Here is a 19,575-nt window from a genome sequence, read left to right on the forward strand (position 1 = left end):
AGCAGAGCCAGGACTTTAATCCAGCACATTTTCCTCTGCAAATGAGCTTGCCCAGAGTCACACAGCTAGCAAGTATCCAAGGCCAAATAGAAACTCAGGTATTCCAGACTTCAGGCCCAGTGCTCTATCCACTGCCACCTACTTGTCCTTGAGTTTATCCAATTATGCACAGAGGAAAAACTAAATGGATGAAAAATGACTATTGTTCAAATTTGATAGATAGATAGATAGATAGATAGATAGATAGATAGATAGATAGACAACCTATATAACTTGTCCATGAGACTATATTTAACTATCAGGGAGAGCCAATAAGGAGTTAAGTCACTGGTCAGGTAATTACATTGTTATTGCTATGGTAGTGTGGCTATGGTAGTGGTATAATAAATTAAATCCCTCCGGCTATGGTATCCATAAACCCACTCACTTTTGCCTCCTCTTCCCTCTGGGGTTATATGCTTTGAAATGCCTGGAGGAAAGCCCTCAGAGTGAAGCTTCAAGTCCTCCCCCACCCCCACAGTGAACTGCTTCTGAATCACTGTCTTTTTATTAAAAGGGAAGCAAAATAAGTCTAGGCTTCAAATTGGTGATTTTTGTATTTCTGCAAGACTTATTGGAGAATAACATGGTTTTCTTTTTTCTAGTGCCCAGCTCAGCCTTGCTGGGTAAAATGTCTTTGTCTCTAAAAGGGGAAATCTTCGCTCTATTCTTATATCTATCTGAGCATTGAACAACAGAGCAAACAGCTTGGGTTTTTATTGGCCAACAAATTTTGTCATTGGTTAATGCTTTAAGAATGAAGCAAGTTTTTGGGAAAAGAACAAAGATTTCCAAACTCTGGCTGCCTTCCAAATAGCCTACATGTAACAATAAAAGTATAAAGTGAAAGGGAGTGACCACCAAAGAGGCAAATCTGTTTTTTTCCTGGAAAAAAGTTGGGAGTCACTGTCTTATCTTCGTGGCTTTCACAGGATTGGCACAACAGTTTCAGGTGAGGCCATAATTCATGCTTGAAATGTATTGATCTTTTCCTATACCTCCTACGGTGGCATGAACCACTAGCAGTGGTTCTTTCCTCATTGCATCTTTCTTTTTACCAGCAGTTCATTCTACCTCAATGGGAAGACTCTAGGAACTTTGGGGCATGCTGGGTAAAATGCCTAGCCAGCAGGTAGTTATCCTTCCTCTTTCTCCCATCCCCAAGGCTTTGGAGAGCAATTCCTACGACGATGAGGCTAAAAGATGACCTACATTCATATTCGTTTCTAATGCCCTTCCTAGTTCTACACGTAGGAGATCCTATCATCCTAATATCTTGGATAGATGCTGAAAATGGACAATTAAATTAGTCCAGAATTGGACAAGAGGAGAAAAGTGAGCTTGTTTATCTTTGGGAATCATGAAGTTCTTTTAATGTCCTTATGACTTCTCTCTGAAACAAAGGTTTATCATTTTAATTCTAATAATCTCCCTGTGATGTTTTAGGGCTACAAGCCATGAAACACTGGGGTCTCTAAAGAATTAAAATTGAGTCCCCCTTAAGGGCAAAAGTGGGCATGAATAGGATATAACAAATAAAGGAATATGAAGAAGAATTGGAATAAAGGATGTGTTCAAAAAAAGGTATGCCAGGAAAAAAATGAACTCATCACATAGTGAGAATGAAGTATAATCAGTGGACAGCTCCACTGATATGATGTTGAAAGTATTTGAAGATGATCCTCACTATATTAGTTGAACCCTATTTGTCAAACATGAGAATTTATCAATGAGACTCACCCAAGATGGGCAGGCATGGATGGATTGTGATTCTCATTAGTGAAGGAAATCAAAATGATAATATCATAGAACCATTAGAGTATAAATTCCATTTACTCTAATGATGATGATGATGATGATAATAAAACTGAAACAGAGGAGGACTTGTCTAATTTAGGCTTTTTCTTTTTAGCCAGAATAATCCAGGTCTCTGGGACAATTCCTACTTTCCCCCTTAAAAAGGGCAAGCAGACTCCCCATTGTGGAACCCCTTTATTGACCATTGGCCAAAGCTCTGAGACCTCATTACAGAGATAAACAGAGATGACATATCATAGAGGCCTGCTGTCCCACTGCCAGCAGGAAATCATTCCAGGAGCTGCTTGATGGGATGAAGCAATTAGGAGGCATTTTTCATTCAATCAGCAGAATCAATTAATTGCTTTGCTCATGTAAGAACAACAAAAAAACAAATCCTGAAGCTTTCTTGTGAAACAGTGGGCAGGGTAGATAGACTGCTTTTAAATCTGACATTTACATGACATTATCTTCTTATATAATTAACAGCTCCCAGTTAATAAACAGGCAGAAAATAAAGGAGTAGCCATATAAATGCATGCAAGGAAAATCACCATTTATCATGTGTACAATAATAGCAAGATGCAAAAGCCATCAAAGTAATACATCCAACTCCAAATGTTTCAGGAAGCAGCACCCCCAAATGTGGGAACAGGAAAAAAGAGCCCAATGCTTTAAAATCTCTCAGATGTAAAATATAGCGCAATTAGCAACATATAAAGCAGCCACTATTCATAGAGAAGTGACTCTTACATTGGCAAATGCTTTGCATAAAGGCCTTGTACCCCCCAAATGGGAAAAGATCTGACAATTATCAGGTAAATAAGCAAAAGATAATACTAAATATTAATGTAAATATAAGAATGGAGGCTAATTCTAAATACCATTATTGAAATAGGACCCAGCACATTTGAAATTAACAGCCCCTCATTATTCATGTGGAGTTTATTGCCAAAAAGGCAAAGAAATGCAAAAGGCCAGGAACATGATGTCTTTGGCATAATATTTTACCCAAGGGAATTCTTCAAAATGAGATCCAAACTATTCCTTTTATACAATGCAATATTTATATCTCTATCACTAGGGGAACTCATGACCTGACTTCAAGTTGATATAGAAAAAGATATATTAAAAAAAATTTCTCTCTTAATAAAGATAGAGATTCCTACATACCAAAATGAAGCCTAAGAGGTAGGAACATTTTTGGTATGTTGAATGGACAAGCCCATTGCTGCCATTGTAAGCCCTTAGAATATTTTATATAGTCAACAGGAAAAAAACAGTTTCATGTCAGGTTTATAATGATCTATGTGCTGAGACACTATTAAAAGGCAGTAATATCTTGTACTATTGTGCCATCAAATATATCTAGTGATTTATTTTCTTACCTTCTTTGGTATTTTGAGGAAGAGGGAAGTCTGTGCCAATGTCTATGGTTTTGCATTCATCACAAAACTTCAGGAGGTTATATTTATAATGTAGAAAATCCTCTTAAAACTCTTAAGTTTACTCATTCATTTGATTAGCACAGAAGTTGAACAGATAGACCCCTAACCTTGCAAATCTTGCAACCTCTTCCATTTGTAACAGAGCCTGATGCATGCACAGAATGCTGCTGATAGCGTCTCTCCATGTGGAGCTACTAAGGAGCCTGTTCCTAGAACAGTTGTGATGATGTGGAATAGATGTGCCTTGGAATGACTGTAGAGTCTGCACTGTTGAGAATGCACAGACATTTTGTAACTGGCTCTGGTCTGCCAACGATGAGGTAAGGAACAGTTTTTTGGATTGTCTGCATAGCCACAACTGGAGAAGACTTCAGAAAGATTGAATTAACTGGTCTCTTTGCCTTCTTCCCTTGAACTAGTTCAAGACGAGGAAATCTAGTTGACCCCTTCATTCATAAAATCAGGTGAGAGAAAATGCTGTAAGTGGAGAGGTCTCATTTCATATACATATATATGTATGTACACATATACATATGTATACATATACACATATATGTAGATATGTAGATATAGATGTATATGTCTGTGTATATATATATATATACACATACACATATTATATAATTTAATAAGGTAGTAAAAATGTTGCTCTACTTTTTTGTGTTCCCTTTTCCACATTTGTATTTTCTTTTATGTTTTAAAATGTTTTATTGATTTTTTTGCATATCTATGAACCTACCACCTAGTATAAAAACTTCTTTGTAAGAAAAATATAGTCTAACAAAATAAACCAACACCCTGGTTTTCACTTTTTAAAATAAATTTAAAAATTTTTGAACTTGCCTTAAAAGAGTGTGTTTCCATATATAGAGCAGAGCACAAAAAGAGGATTGTAAATGAAACAGTGAACCTTCATTTCATACTGTGTGTTGTTTTTTAAAGTCTGTAGTAAATTCCACTTTTCAGACTATGCTTATCTGTGCTTCCTTTTGAGCTTTCTTCCATTCTTTTCTTTATATTAAAAAAACTGTTTCAATGGTTCCCCTCCCCTATCTTTGTAGTAATACTGCTAACTCCTTTCCCCTTATACACTTAGAAAAACTAGGGAAAAAAACCTTTGTAGTAAATAATCATGGTCAAGCAAAACAAATCCACACAATGTTCATGTCCAGAAATGTATGTATCTCTTCATCTTGAGTCCATCATCTCTCTATCAGGAGTTGAGTAACATGTTTCATCATAGGTCCTCTGGAGACATGGTGGGTCACTGCATTATTCAGAGTTCTTAAGCCTTTCAAAATTGTTTTCCTTTATTATATTTTGGTCCTTGTACAAATTGGTTTCTTGGTTCTGCTTACTTCACTCTGCATCAGTTCATACTACCCAAAGTTCTCTTAAATAGTTTCTTTTGTTATTTCTTATGGTACAATATTATTCCATTACATTCGTATACCAAACTTTTTTTCAGCCATTTCTTAATTGATGGGCATCACCTTAATTCTAGTTCTTTGCTTCCCCCTCCCCTCTTTTAATGATCCCTTTCAGATCAGGAAATTTGTTTTTTTTGGTATTATTCCCTTTATGGCATCATCTTCTCTCACAACACCCACCCTCAACCATCGTTGCTCATTTCCCTGTTGTGTTTGATATATTTCTACACCAAACTGAGTGTTCAATCCTTATTTGTCCATTTCAAATAAGAGTGAAGTTCATCTGATATCCACTCACTCCACTCCTTTCTTCATGTTTTTATACCTTCTTCTCATGTACCCCAATTATGGGAAATACTAAGTTCCATCCTCTTTTCCTCCTTTCTACACTAGTGTATAATTTTTAATTTTCCTTCTCTTTCCCCTCAAAACCCGTTAGAACAGAACTAATCCATTCCCTGTTTCTCTGGTTTTTTTTTTCTTGTTTAATTTCCTAATGCCCTTTGAATACATCAAGATTCTTAAGGAAGTATGTTTATTTTGTAACCATGCTAATGTGAGCAATATATCAATTGTTTCTTCAAATTCCTCAAATAGATTTACCTTTTGAGTTTCTTGGAGTCTTGTGTTTGCATTTCAAAGTTCTTACTCAGCTCTGGTCTCTATCAGAAATGCTTAAATGCCCTCTATTCCATTAAATATTATTTCCACCCCCATACGATTATGTTCAATTTTGCAAGGTAAATTATCCTTGGTTATTAGCCTATCTCTTGCCTTTTGGAATATTATATTCTAAGATCTCCTCTCATTTTTAATAGAAATTAGTTGCCAGGTCTTATATGATCTTGACCATGCTTCCTTAGTACCTGGTATCATTATTTCTAGATGCTTGCAGTTTTTGTTTTTGATTTTAGAACTATGGATTTTGACCATGACATTCCTGGGACTTTTTCTTTTAGGATTTCTTTCAGGAGATGATCAGTGAATTCTTTTTATCATCATTCTGCCCTCTGGTTCAAATAGATGTAAGCAGTTTTCATTTATAACTTCCTGAAACATAGTGTCTAGATTTTTTTTTAAATCATGTTTTCCAGAGAGTCCAGTCATTCTTAAATTACATCCCCTTGAACTGTTTTCCAGGTGAGTTGTTTTTTATATTAGACATCTATTTTCTATTTCTCAATTTTTTGATGTTTTTCTAATATTTTACTGTCTTCTAGAGTCATAAATTTCTGCTTGGTTTATTCTAGTTTTCATATAGTCTATTACATTGGTAAGGATTCCCACTTTCTCTTCTAAATTACTTATTAATCTCCCAATTCTTTCATACAGAGCATTTATTTTATTTTTTTTTCTCATGCTTCTTTTCTTCTAGATGTTTATGGAGTCCTTGTGGAAAATTCATTTTATACTTTCATGTTGTTTGGGAATTATTCTCTTCTTTGGGGTGGGAGTCTATAGGTTTGCAGTAATATTTGGGCATATTCTTTATTTTGCTCATCCCTTCAGCTTTAGTTCTTGCACTGGGGCTTTGTGCCAGGACCAAACATTGCCCCTCGCTGCCCTTTTGGGTAGGGAGATCAGCCCTACCATGCTCCTCCAGTGGCCTCCACCTCCCAAGGTTTTTGAGTCTGTATCTCTATGCTTTTTGAGGACAGGGTGTTTAGATCTTTGGAGCCCTGGCATATTCTAGTCTGAGCTGTAGTTGCATGGTCACTTCCTCTTTGAAGAGGAAGCATGATGTGGGCTTACAAGCACTATGGAACTTTCTTATGGGAGCCCTCCAAAACCCTACGGGTATGTTGGCCATGTTCTGTTATGCCTGGAGGTTCTATGCTTGTTAGCCTGCACTGGTGCTGGCTTTGCTGGTGTCTCCCTTTCCTGCTGCCCATGAAATGCTGGCTGACTTTTTGCGCAGTTCTAAGGAAGAAAAACTCACTTACTGTAGTCTGTCATTTGATTTCAAATCATTATGTAGTTGAGTGCAAATTCCACATTTCTGCTGTAATAGATGTGGGGGGAACTGGCCAGTCTGCCTCTGGTCAGGCACCCACATTGGCTAAAAGTCCTTGATTTTCATTTTATGAGGAGTAACTATTTCTCAGAAGATCTGATATTTTGTCAGTCTGTCTATGACTTCGTAGTAAATCTTAGGGACCTGACTGAGACACATAGAGGTTAAGTGATTGATATGATCAGCTAGTAGGTGTCAGGTGCAAGGTTTAACTCAGCTCTTCCTGACTCTAAGTCTTATACTCTTTTAATTATATCAAGCTTGAGTCTATGTGTTTGTGACAATAGTAGGTTGAGTGACAGTTCTAATATGTAAAAGAATTAGTTAGTGATCAGCAGGGAGTCAAGAGAGAGGCTTCTTAGCAGTCAAAAAAAATCTAGAAATGTATCCTCAGAAAAGAGATGCATTCCTAAAAATGTATTTGTTTTGCTGAGGCATTCTGGAAATCTAGACAAAAAAAGCAATTATTTTGATGTTAGTAAAATATACATAGTGTTTCGAGACTCACAACATACAGTATCTCATTTGTTCCTAGTTGTTTGACATGAGTTAGATGGATACTACAGGTGTTTTTTCCATTATTAATTTTTAACTGAGAATTGGTCCAGCCATTCTAGGAAACAATTTGGAACTATGCCCCCAAAGTTACTACCCTGTGCATACCTTTAATCCAGTAATACCACTGGTATAAATGTTTTTTTCTCCATTTTACAGATGAGGAAACAGAGACTTACAGAGGTCAGGTGACTTGCCCATTGTCATACAGCTGCTTAGTTTTTGAAGCAGGATTTGAACTCACTTTTTCCTTGACTCCTAGTGTTCTTTCCATTATACCACTTTGCCTCTCAAATGGAGGATTTAGGTGTGGTCCGTTATTTTCAGGGTAAAATGGCCCCAGATATGTGTAAATTTTTAGTTCATTTTATAGTTGAAGATAAGCTTTCACAATTCTGATTAAGTATGGACATAGACCACTGTGAGAAAGTTCCAGCTGACCAGGAGAAGGTGAGAAAAGGCCTTGCTTTGGATTCTAGTATCTCTGTTTGGTGACTGGCCAGGAGCTGATTTTGAGTCTATGTTCTGGGTGGAACTAGTTTTATAGATAAAAACCCTGATCATGATGAGCAAGTTAGAAAATCCTTTTCTGACTCTTCCATTAAATTGTGAGTGGATGTGGCCCTGAAACAAGAAATTGGCAACAGATGCAATCATTGTTTGAGATTGCACCCAGTTAGAGCCAAGGACTATGAGGCAGCAAGGAAAGCAAAGAAAATAGGAGCTATAACATTGAAAGCCTTGTTCAAATAAAAAAAAATGCCCACTTTTGATAGTACAACTGAATTTAGGATTCTTCATAGACTTGTCCTCTACAGCCTAATGTAATGAATGACTGATGGACCTGAAGCCTAAATTTTTGGGTGGAAGCCAGTCCTGCCACTTGCTAGCTAAGTGGTCTTTAACAAGTCATCCCTCTGAGACTTAATTCCTTCATCTGTCAAATGAGGATAATAACATTTGTGCTACCTGCCTCAAAAGAGCATTGCTAACTATAAAGCACTGTGTAAATGAGACCACTCATTACTGGTCATTTTCAAAGCAACTTTGGATCATTTAGTTGGGTTGTGATCATTTATTCCTAACTAGCTTTTATGATAACCAGATCTAAGAACTTGTGTGGTGAGCAAATTCTTCTTTAGCTATTAACATTTAGGATTTATTAAGCTAACCTAAGCCAGCCGCCAAAATCGTGGCCCATCAGCAGTATACATGTGGTCGCTGAGTTACCGAGAATCATTTGATTCCATCGAGTGAAAGAAAATGACTGGTAGTGTATTTTCTATCTTATGAGATCGATGGATACAGCTACTCCTCAACAGTGAAGCCCTACGTGGGACCTGATTGTTTTAGCTTGTAAGGCTGGGTATTCAAAGCAACAAATACTTTACATGCATTATAGCATATTCACAAAACAAGGAAATTTGAAGACAATTTAGAATAAAGGATATCATCAGGAAAATGTGATCAAAATAGAATTTCATGTGACAAAAGAGAGGGATAAGCAGTGGACAACCTGTGAGCTCCACTGTTGTCTTTTTGGTGTGAGAAAGAAGCAAGGAAGGCCCACAGCATGTTGGGTGACCTACCCATGGTCAACTACTGGGAGAACATGGACAAGTGGCATGGAAAGGCACGGGAAGGCATCTGATCTATATTTGCAGATTACTGATATTGACAAGATCACACATCTCTTTTAGTATTTGAAAATTGAGGTACTCATGCAATGTTTTGATTTTCCTAAGTACTTCTATAACCACAATCACATTTTATCCTTATTTTTTTAAAAAAAAGCCCCAAGGAACTCAGGGCAGGTATTATTATTTCCATTTTACAAGTAAGGAAAGTGATGATCAGGAAGATGAAGTGAGCTCAAGCTCATGTAGGATGTTGATAGAAGTAAGTCATTGAAAAAAAAAAACACAAGTGATTGAATTCACAGGGCCTTATAGACAGGACAATAAAGATCATCTAGTGATCCAGCCCTCTCATTTAAAATATGTAAACTGAGACCCAGAGAAGTTAAATGACTTATCTAAGATCACACAGTGAGCCATGGAGGACCTAGAATAAATGGTTCCTAGCTTACTCTTCTTGCTATGAGAAAACACTGCCCTTTGGTTTTTCCTTTCTTTATCATCATTATTCATCTTGTTCCCACCAGCAATGATGTGATGCTGGTATTCCTGATATCAGTTATAATCTCTATTTTATAGATGAGGAAAATGAGGCTGAGAGAAGCTTAAAAACTTGTTTGAGGTCCCATGACTGGGAAGTATCCAAGGTGGGATTTGAACACAGGTCTCCCTAGTGTCACTCCTGCACTCTCTCTGCTATGGTGTGATCTCTCACTGCCTCGACTTCTCTCGATGTGAGTCAAAAAATTCAAATGGCAATGTAGCCAAATATCACGAATGAATGGCCATTTTCAATGCAACTTATTCATGAGAGGAAAGGACAAAAAATCCAACCCTTGACAACAAGCCAAATGAAAATAAGTTTGAGTAGCTCCCTATTTTAACTGGGCTAAACGAAACCTTTATCTTCATAACTGTTGCTATCATGGTTTGGTTGATGTCCTAGTATCTTTTGAGGAGCTAACAGGTTTAGTTTTATTGTTTTGTCAAAATATTACCCAAATCAATATATCTCCATAATTCAGTGTTATACCAAGAAGCATTCTTGTGCCATATATAGCAAAAATTGCATTACACTTTTGAGATCATAGGTAATGATGACAAAGTGATCTGTGTTCAATTCCAGCATTAATGTCTGGTTTGAACAAAGCCTGAAATATGATCCTAGAGCTAAAAGGCTTTAATATTAAGATCTTTAACTGTAATTTATGTGACAGAAGATAGGGTTTAGCATAATAAAATGTAATGGGCTCCTACAGTAAAGAGGACTAAGAGACAATTGAAAACAAGGTAAAAATGGTAAATTATAAATAACGGTAAATTTTCCTTTATGTTGTTACTTCATTTATTTTTGATTTGTTAGAGACGCTCTATAATTCCTCATCTTTCTATGCTTCAGAATCAGACATTCCTCAAAGAATATACATTTCAAGTGAGTGGTCTATAATCCTGTGACAGAAGCCTAGGTTTAGAATGATAGAAAGATAGAAGGAGCCACAGGGATCATCTTAATTCACTCCCTCATTTTGCACAGGAGGAAACTGAGGCTCAAGGTCACAAAACTAGATTTTTTGATTCTACCATGTGAAGTTCAGGAATATTTTAAGAAACAAATACAGCCCTTAGAAATCTTATTTACATTTCAGGTGAAATCTGACCTATAAGTCTTCAATGCATGCTTATACAACACTTTTGCCTTTCCCACTACATTTCGCTCTTCTTTCACTTTCATTCACAAGATTCTGGTCATTTTTTTGAAATGTAAAAATAAATGGAAAGGAGAAGAGGAAGCCAGCAGATTTTTTTTAAATCAGCATTCATTTTTTAAAGGAAAAACTTGAAATGAAATATGGCTTCCAGATATTAGATTTCCTAAGGGTTTTGTATGATCCAATTCAATTATAATTTATTCAATTCCTAAAATCTGTCAGACGTCATCAGTTCATAGATAAATACTAACATGGAACAGGTTAATTCTTTTTTTTGGAAAGAATACTAACAATAGTCTAAGTGCCATAAAAGTGAACTAAAATCCATCTCTTATAAATCTATATTGAATTCATACAATGTAGGCATTTAAAAAAATGACAATTCATGAAGAATTAACATTAATCATTTGAGAGAGAAAGAAAGGAATTGTATAAGCATCTATTCATGGGAGTGATACTTAGGAATACATAGAAATGTGTTGTAAAAACAAAACACTATTTGCTCTCCAGGAAATTATCATTGAATGAGGTGGGGTGTGATAAGACATTGAAATAACTCTAATATAAGGTAGAATGGAATGAAGATGAGGAGCAAGACTGATGCCTTCTTGAAACACCCTCCTTGTAGCAGAACTGTCTTCAATGAGGAACCTTAACAATTAGAACTGATACAACAAGCATATTCTTATGAAATCGCAAGGACCCTTGTGAGGCAAAGTATTTTAGAATTAAAACACAGAAACTATGTCAATGTAGTACATCAATGGTGTACTAGCATCATTGACATTTTTCCCCTGTTGCTTCACAGACAACTCTTGTCCTCATTTCTCATCCCTCTCCTGGAACCTATAAAATATGTACTTTTCACAACTGTAAGTGATCAGAGCAGTCTGACTCTATCTTCCCTTATTAGAAAGTAAAATATTTCTTGGTTTATTTGACTGCCCTCGATTCAGTTGTTTAACAGGGATATGGACAGCTGTGTGCCAGTGAATGTTTGAAGACCAACTTTCCAAAAACACAAGACACACTTTTATATTTAATTGCTTTAACATTATCTCCATCAGTTTCTTAAATCTAGACAATCAATAGTACAATAAATCAAGCCATGATTTTTAGTGTTTGTCAGTTTCTGCGGTATATCTGCTTGCCTAAAAGCAGCCAGATACCGCAGTGGATATGGTGCTGGGCTTTGAATCAGGAAGACCTGTGTTCAAATCTGGCATCAGACACTTACTAGCAATGTGACTCTGGGCAAGTCACATAACCTTTGCCTCAGTTTCCTCATATGTAATGGGGATAAAACTAGCAGCTACCTCCCAGTATTGTTGTGAGGATCAAATGAGATATTTGTAAAGCTCTTAGTACAGTGCCCGGCACATAGTAGGTACTATGTAAATGTGCTGCTGATGCCAAAAATTTAACAATCATTTCTGTTGGGGCAATAGAAGATGGCTCTAGCATGCCCCTGGATACAGGTAAAAGAGAAAGCTAGATACTCTTTCATAAGAATATTTAAGAGGGACACCTAGGTGGCACAGTGGATAGAACACTGGCCCTGAAGTCAGGAAGACCTGAATTCAGATCCAGCCTCAGACACTTAGTAGCTGTATGATCCTGGGCAAATCACTTAACCCCTCACTGTCTCCACCAAAAAAAAAAAAAGAATATTTAAGGAAGTACTGATCCTTTTTAGCTAGGTGGTAGCTCTTCTTTTGAAGGAAGAAAAGGATTTCACCAAATGGTCACATAGAGGGAACATAATCCAGGCATGGCCTATATGAATACAAAAAGGAAAGAGACAGTAAGGTGAGACTTGCTAATAGTCCAATGTGAGAAGGAGAATAATGTGAGGTAAGACTGGGGAGGTAGACTGCAGTCATTATACAGGTCTCTGTTCTCTATAAAATTTTATTTTTAAGAATTCTGAGCTTAACCAATACCACTTGGAGATGTTCCTACTTCTCCTAGATTTGCTTTGATCTGGCACTATATATAATCAAGCTAATCAATCACTGTGGTTTGCCTGGCTAGGATCTGGGACTATCCATCTGGCCATATTACTAAATCCTTTTTCGAGGATACTCCCCTTCTCACCCTTCACCTCACAAATCTCTCTCTATTCACGTCCCACACAGCTGATAAATTCCAAGGGCCAACCCAAATGACATCTCTCACATTAAACCTTCACTGTTCCCACCAGCTGGGATTGATCCCTTCTTGTTTGAGCTCATGACATTGCCTGTACTTTTGTCTGACTTGTAATCATCTAATTTGTTTATATGTCTAAGTGTTCCCTCCTCCTTGATCTGTTATAATCTCCACGAGCATAAAGATGATGCCTTAATTCATCTTTGTTCATCTGCCCTAGCACATAGCACAGCATCTCACACATACCAGTGTGTGGCAATGCACCAAGGTGAGAATACTCATAATTGCTTATTGAATGAATGAATGAGCCCTTCATTCTGATTCTGTTCCTGGGAATACCAGATATGGCAGAAGTGAAAGGTCTGATGTGAATAGTGCAGAGAACAGCTCAGAGAACCCAGTGTGAGTAATGGTTTGGGAACATTAACATTTCCAAGGTCCTCCCTGCCCCTGTTCATAACACCTGCTAAATCATTTGCATAGGCTGCAGAAGTTATGACTGAGTCAGTGTGCTCTTTCTGCACTTTGGCTGAAAGTCATTTTTCTATCTACACAGCTGACAGTCCTGCGTTTTCTACCTCGACTTTGCCTGCCTTATTTTCTCTCACATCCCTTACCCTGCCTTTCAAGAACTTGGAGGTCCAAAGTACTACTTTCATGTCTCCCCACATCATTTTGGGGAAACTCCATTGTGACATGCCAAGATACCTATGGTACAAAGTAGAGAATTCTCAGTGTAGAGGAGCCCCCAGATCCAAATCTCCAGCCTTACTTTGGGCCCTCTGATTTTCTTGGTTTTTCATTTTAGCTGCTTAGACAAAGGTACAGAGGTCACCCCTCCCATAATTTACAAGATCAGTCATTGGTTTGGGGAGTTTCTGTTGGAGGGGTGATATCATGTAATGGACTTGCATTCAGAGGACTCTTTCTTGGGTATCAGTCCCAGATCCATGGTTTCCTAGTTATGTGATATTGGGTGAGCATTTCCCATCTCTGGGCTTCAGTGTCCTTTCTATATAACAAGGATAATAACACTTGGACTACCTGCCTCCCATGGGTGTTGTGAAGACAGCACTAGATTTAAATTGGCAATAGCAATGAAGAGAGCAGCATGGGACATTTGAAAGAGCATTGACTTTGGAGTTAAGGCTCTGAATCACAATCCTGTTTCTATAGCTTACTACCTATGGATCTTCAGGGAAGTCACTTAAATTCTCTGTACCTCAGTTTCCTCACCTGTAAAATGAGGGGGCATAGACTTGACAATTTTTGATGTCCCTTCCATTTCTATATATACAATGGTATGGTCTTTAAGATCTTGTCTAGCTCTAACAATCTATGATTCTGAATCAGTGTGAGAGAGGGAGCATGGTGTGAGAGAGGGAGCATGGTATGAGCGATAGAGGCTTAAATTTAGAATCAGAAGGACTTATATTTAAATCCTTCCTCTGACTTACACTAACTGTATGGCCATGGGAAGTCTCTTGGGTTCTTAGTGCCCAGAAAAATCTTTAAGACTGTAAGATAAAAAGCCATTGCTTATCTGCATCAAGGAAAGAAACTTCCACACTGGAAGTTCCCTACACCAATAAAAATCACCTGTCCAAATTTTTTAATTTAAATATGAGATATGTCGCTAACTGAGAATGAAGCACACTAACACAGCTAGGGCTTTGTTTGCCTAGCAGAAGGTGAGAATGAAAACAAATGTTTGCCATAATCATTCACAAGATATGCTGGGAATACTTCCTAAGTGATTGATACATAATAAATGAGTATTAGAAAGGCAGTCATTAGCAAAAACCATCAGACATAATAATTAAGTTTTCTGGCAACTTCACCCTCATGATGCACATACATACAGTCCATTTGGAAGCATGACTTTTCATACTCTTGGAAAGTACCAACCTACTGGAATCCCTGATTAGCAGCAGCCCACTGTGTGTTAAATGAAATTCTGTAGCCCAAGGAAATAGAGTCTACGCACATGAAAAGTGTTACACAAAGGAACATGATTTATGATAAAGTTTTCTGACTTTGGTGGCAATTTTCTTTGCATTCCTAAATGGCAAAACATTTAGGTGACCGTCTAAATGTTTGCTCGGTTGGGATGAAAGGCTGCATCAGACAGGCAAACCATGGGGCTTTAGAAAGAAGAAAGCGTGGTGGACTGGGGCAGTATCTACAGAATGTATGTGCTACTGGGGGATTCAGTCAAATAACGGTTTAAGTTAGTATTTCACAGAGGTGGTAATGGCAGAGTGGGTTTGAATCCCACCTCAGATCCTTCCTAGTTGAGTGTTCCTAGGCAAGTCATTTAATTTTTCTGAGCCCAATTTCTTTATCTGTAAAATGGAGATAATAGCAACACTTCTCTCACAGGGCTGTTTGTGAGGACAAAATGAAATCATATTTGTAAAGTATTTGTAAACATTAAATTACTATATAATGTATGTGTGTGTGTTTGTGTATGTCAACTATTTTTTAAAGTGAATTAAATAGGTTTTAAGGGATTTTCATCACTCTCTCATTCCTCAAAATGAGAAATAGGCCAGTTTTGTAGGTTAATGAATGACCCCAACCAATCCTGCTCTGAATTTTCCAGAGTCTTTAGGACAGAGAATTAATTGGCATTTCACCGTGGCTCCTCAAACACCCTCTATCAGATCACATGAAAGAGAGCCAAAAGGGTTAGGGTTTAGGGGTCATCCAAATGAAACCCATCAATTTATAGATGAGGAAACTGAGGCCCAGAGAGGCCAAATGAGTTGTTCAAAGGTGTGTCACAATCAATGAAGCAAAGCAGGATTTGAACCCAGATCATTTGACTCTTAATATGGTGGCTGTTGCTGCTGTATGACAATGCCTCTGCTACTATACTGCCTCTTGAGAGAATACTAGGGGATATCCACATGGCAACAAACCAGCCAATTGTGAAGTGAAGAAGACCTGAGTTAAAATCCTGTTTCTAAGCATCTGAGATCAGATTTGAACTCAGGTCTTCCTGACTCCAGGTCTGAGGTGGGGAGCTCTATCATTTAGCTACCCTTTAAAATGGGGATAATAATGTTTAAACTTACTGATAGAGTTGTATAAGGAACTCTGGGTATGGAAATTCCCTCTGTTGATACAGATCAGCAACTTAGTTGTAACTTAGAGTCTTAGAGAGTTTTCTGAGCCTGATAAGTTAAGTGACATGGTCCCATGGCTAGTGTAGGTCAGAAACAGCACTTGGATGACAGTCTTCCTGATTTCAGTCTGGGACTTTATCCATTATAGCAGACTGTATCTTCTTACAGAAATGTGGGTTTATTGTGAAAAAGATAATTCTAAGATCTCATTCCCATGCTCCTGAAATCTCTACCACTCATTTGGTAAAGCACAGCAGAGATTTTTAGCAGAGAATGAAATTCATACAAATAAGCAGCATGTACGTATATAATGAAAAGAGCTCTAGATTTGGAGTTAGGAGACCTGAGTTCAAATGTTGGTCCTTTCATTTTCTAATCGTGTGAGTGACCTCATATAAGTCACTTGAGTTCTCACTCTGTTTCCTCATCTGTCTAGTGGGGATAATAATACTTTCACTGTATGCCTCAAAAAGTCATTGTCGAGCTCAAATAAAATATTTGTAAAGGTCTTTGTAAAGCACTGTGAAGCATTAACAATTATGTAATAAATTCAATTCAACAAGCATTTTTGCAAAGCCTGCCATGTGCAAGGAATTTTGCTAGGGGCAGGGGAAGCAGAGATTAAAATGATCTTCACTGAAGGAGCTTATATTCTACTCCTGTCTTCTTCCTTTTTCTCCTCTTCTCTCTTCTTCCTCCTTCTCCTATGGGGTATTTGAAATTTCCTCAAACAATTGGAAGGCCCTTTCTTTCATTGTTTTCTACCTATTTCCAAGCCCACCAAGAGAGTAAGAGGCCCAGTATCATCTGTCAAATGAAACTTATCTATATGAAATCATAAATATTTGGGGAAAGTACATATGACTTTTTTTTTATTCAGGCAGAATTAAAGCTTTCTTTAGTCATCACCTAGATATCCACTGCAGCTTCTCTTCTTTGTCTAATTTGGGGGTGATCTGGTAGAGGAAAAATTTTCAGGGGAAAAAAATCGCATTCAGTTTTACCTTGGTTGAGTGAAACATATATCTTTTGTGGGTCTTACTTCTCTCTGTATTCCTACAAAGCCCAGCAAAAATGAAGAAAAACGGACAAGACAAAAGAACTAAGGGACAATGGCTTTTCCTGCTCTACCAGGCTCTCCTTTTCTAAGGCGTTGCTTTTCATTGTAAACACCTAAATGTTCATCTTGAGGGAAGAGGTTGAATCAGTTTAATTGTGCATATTTAATTCAAACAAGGTTTCCTTTCTCCTTCTCTTTTGTAAGACACATTTCAAAGTATCTTCAGTGTAACAGGTTTTAGAATTTGATTACAGCACCATCTACTGGGTATTGAACTTGGAATTTTTAAAAGCCTTTCCTACATGTTGACTTTCTCTGCTCTCCACTCCCCTCTACCCTGTTTTGTCTTATAATAAAAGTGTACAATTGTTTTCACAATTTGAGAAAGCTTTTGAAGATTTATGAGTTGATGATCCACTAAAATGATTTAAAAAGTTCATATTTTGCCAATAACAGTTACAGAGACCGAGGCCACACTTACTGCATTACCTATCTTATAATTATACCGAGAGATCAATAATCTCATCAGTAAAACTAACTGATGAGGACATCACAGTAATGAATTAGCCAGACCAACAGTGGCCGGCTCGGACATCCTTAGTCCTGTTGCCTGAAAGCTGTCCATGAGCATGATGGGAATTAAAGAGGGCCATTTTGCTAAGGGATTAATCATAGTTATCCCTTAACTCATATTCATATAATTTGCCTTCCTTATGCAACCAACATGAAATTGATCAGAAAAGATTTCTTGCTGCACAATAGGAAGCTCAGAATGTATTTGTAGAAGGGAGAGAGAAATGCCCTGTCTACAGGGAAAAACTGGATCACTCACAGTTAGGAAATAATAAAATGTTATTTCATGAAGTGCTGCTTTTGCCTTTCTCAATTCAAGGGTAAAACTTTAAAACGATCCATTGTGCCATACAGCCTTTAAAAATCATATAATTATATGATATTCAGTTCCTTTTTAGAAAGAAGGGAGAGGTTTTCTTTCTTGGGCTTTGGACCTTTTGTTGGTTTTCACAGTTACTGCTTCTAGTGTGAAGACATTTGAATTTCTTGCTTTTTCTCTATTTCTGTTAGTTACTGTATGTCAAATTATTTTTGTGTTAAGACATAGACAAATAAGGGATTTATTTATCCAAGAATGGATCAGGATTTTTGGACCTCATGAGTTCTTGTCTGCTGTAAGCGCTGGTAATCATCTAACCAGTTGCTGAGGTACTGCTATGTGACAACAACATACCTCTCAGTATTGTCCTAAGGATCAAATGAGATAATATTTGTAAAGTGTATAGTGCAGTGCCTGGCACATAGTAGGTGCTTAATAAATGTTTGTTCCCTTCTTTTTCCCTTCTCAAATTGGACTGGTCTCTGTACCCTGTTTTTATCCTTCCCCTCTCTTGTCTTTGCACCTTTCATAGAAACACAGAATTTCAGAGTAGGAAGAGACCTTAGGAACCATCTAGCCCAATCTATACCCTCATAATATCTCCTCTACAACAGACCCAAGTTAATCCAGCCTCTGCTTGAACACGTCTGATCGAGGTGTTTTCCTTCCACTTTTCTATGGCTTTAATTGTTTTCCTACAGGACTAAATTTGTCTCTTACCATTTTCCACCTATTGACTTAATTCTGTCCCCCCGTGACCAAGCAGGAAAAATCTAATCCCTGCTCCACATGGTGGCCCTTCAAATACTTGAAAATAGCTATTGTGTATCTCTCGAGTCTTCTTTCTTTAGGCTAAACATTCCCACTTCCTTCAACCAAATGTCATTTGTCATAGTCTCAAGACTGTTCGATATCCTGGCTGTGGTCTTCTTGATGCTCTGAAGCCTGCCAATGTTCTTCCAAAAATTTGGCACTCAGAACTTAAAATGTCGCTCTAGTTCTGTCCTGATCAGGGTAGAGCACAGAGGAGCTATCACCCCTTTATTTCTGTATGCTATTCTTCTTATAATGTAGCCCCAAATCACATTGGCTTTTTTTTTGGTCTGCTGTATCATTCTTTTGACTCATAATGACCTTATGCTATCCTAAAACCCCTAGATCTTTCTTAAACCCCTTTTTAATCATGACTTTCTCATGCTGTTCTTGTAATATTGACTTCTGGAATCCAAGTCTAAGACTATATATTTACCCCTATTGAATTTTGCCTTATTAATTTAGGTACAGTGTTCTAGTCTGACAAGATTTTGATGGATTCTGACTTTTTCCTCCAGTGTGTTCCCTCTCTATGCCTGCTTTATATGTCACCTACAAATTTGTTAATACTGTCATTTAATGTTTTTAAATGATATAACATCCAGGAGAGCTCTCTGGGTACTCCAAATGAAAACTTCTTCCAAATTACCCTCAACTTATGTCATGATGCCCCACATGCCAAGGATGGCTTTCCCCTAATGATATAAGTTTCCTGAAAGGCAAATGAAAGTGCCAGCTCCTCCATGAAGCCCTCCTTGGCAGTATTCATGCTTTCTTCTCATTAAATGAAGGCTATTCCTCTCTCTTTGAATTGTCCTTGGTGCTTTGTTTGTATCTCTTCTTGGCACTTACCTCACTTTCCCTTGAATCATAGATTGTGTGTGCATTTGTTATTTGCC

Source organism: Vombatus ursinus, unplaced genomic scaffold (assembly GCF_900497805.2).
Source record: "Vombatus ursinus unplaced genomic scaffold, bare-nosed wombat genome assembly UNPS02014833.1, whole genome shotgun sequence".
NCBI lineage: Eukaryota > Metazoa > Chordata > Mammalia > Diprotodontia > Vombatidae > Vombatus > Vombatus ursinus.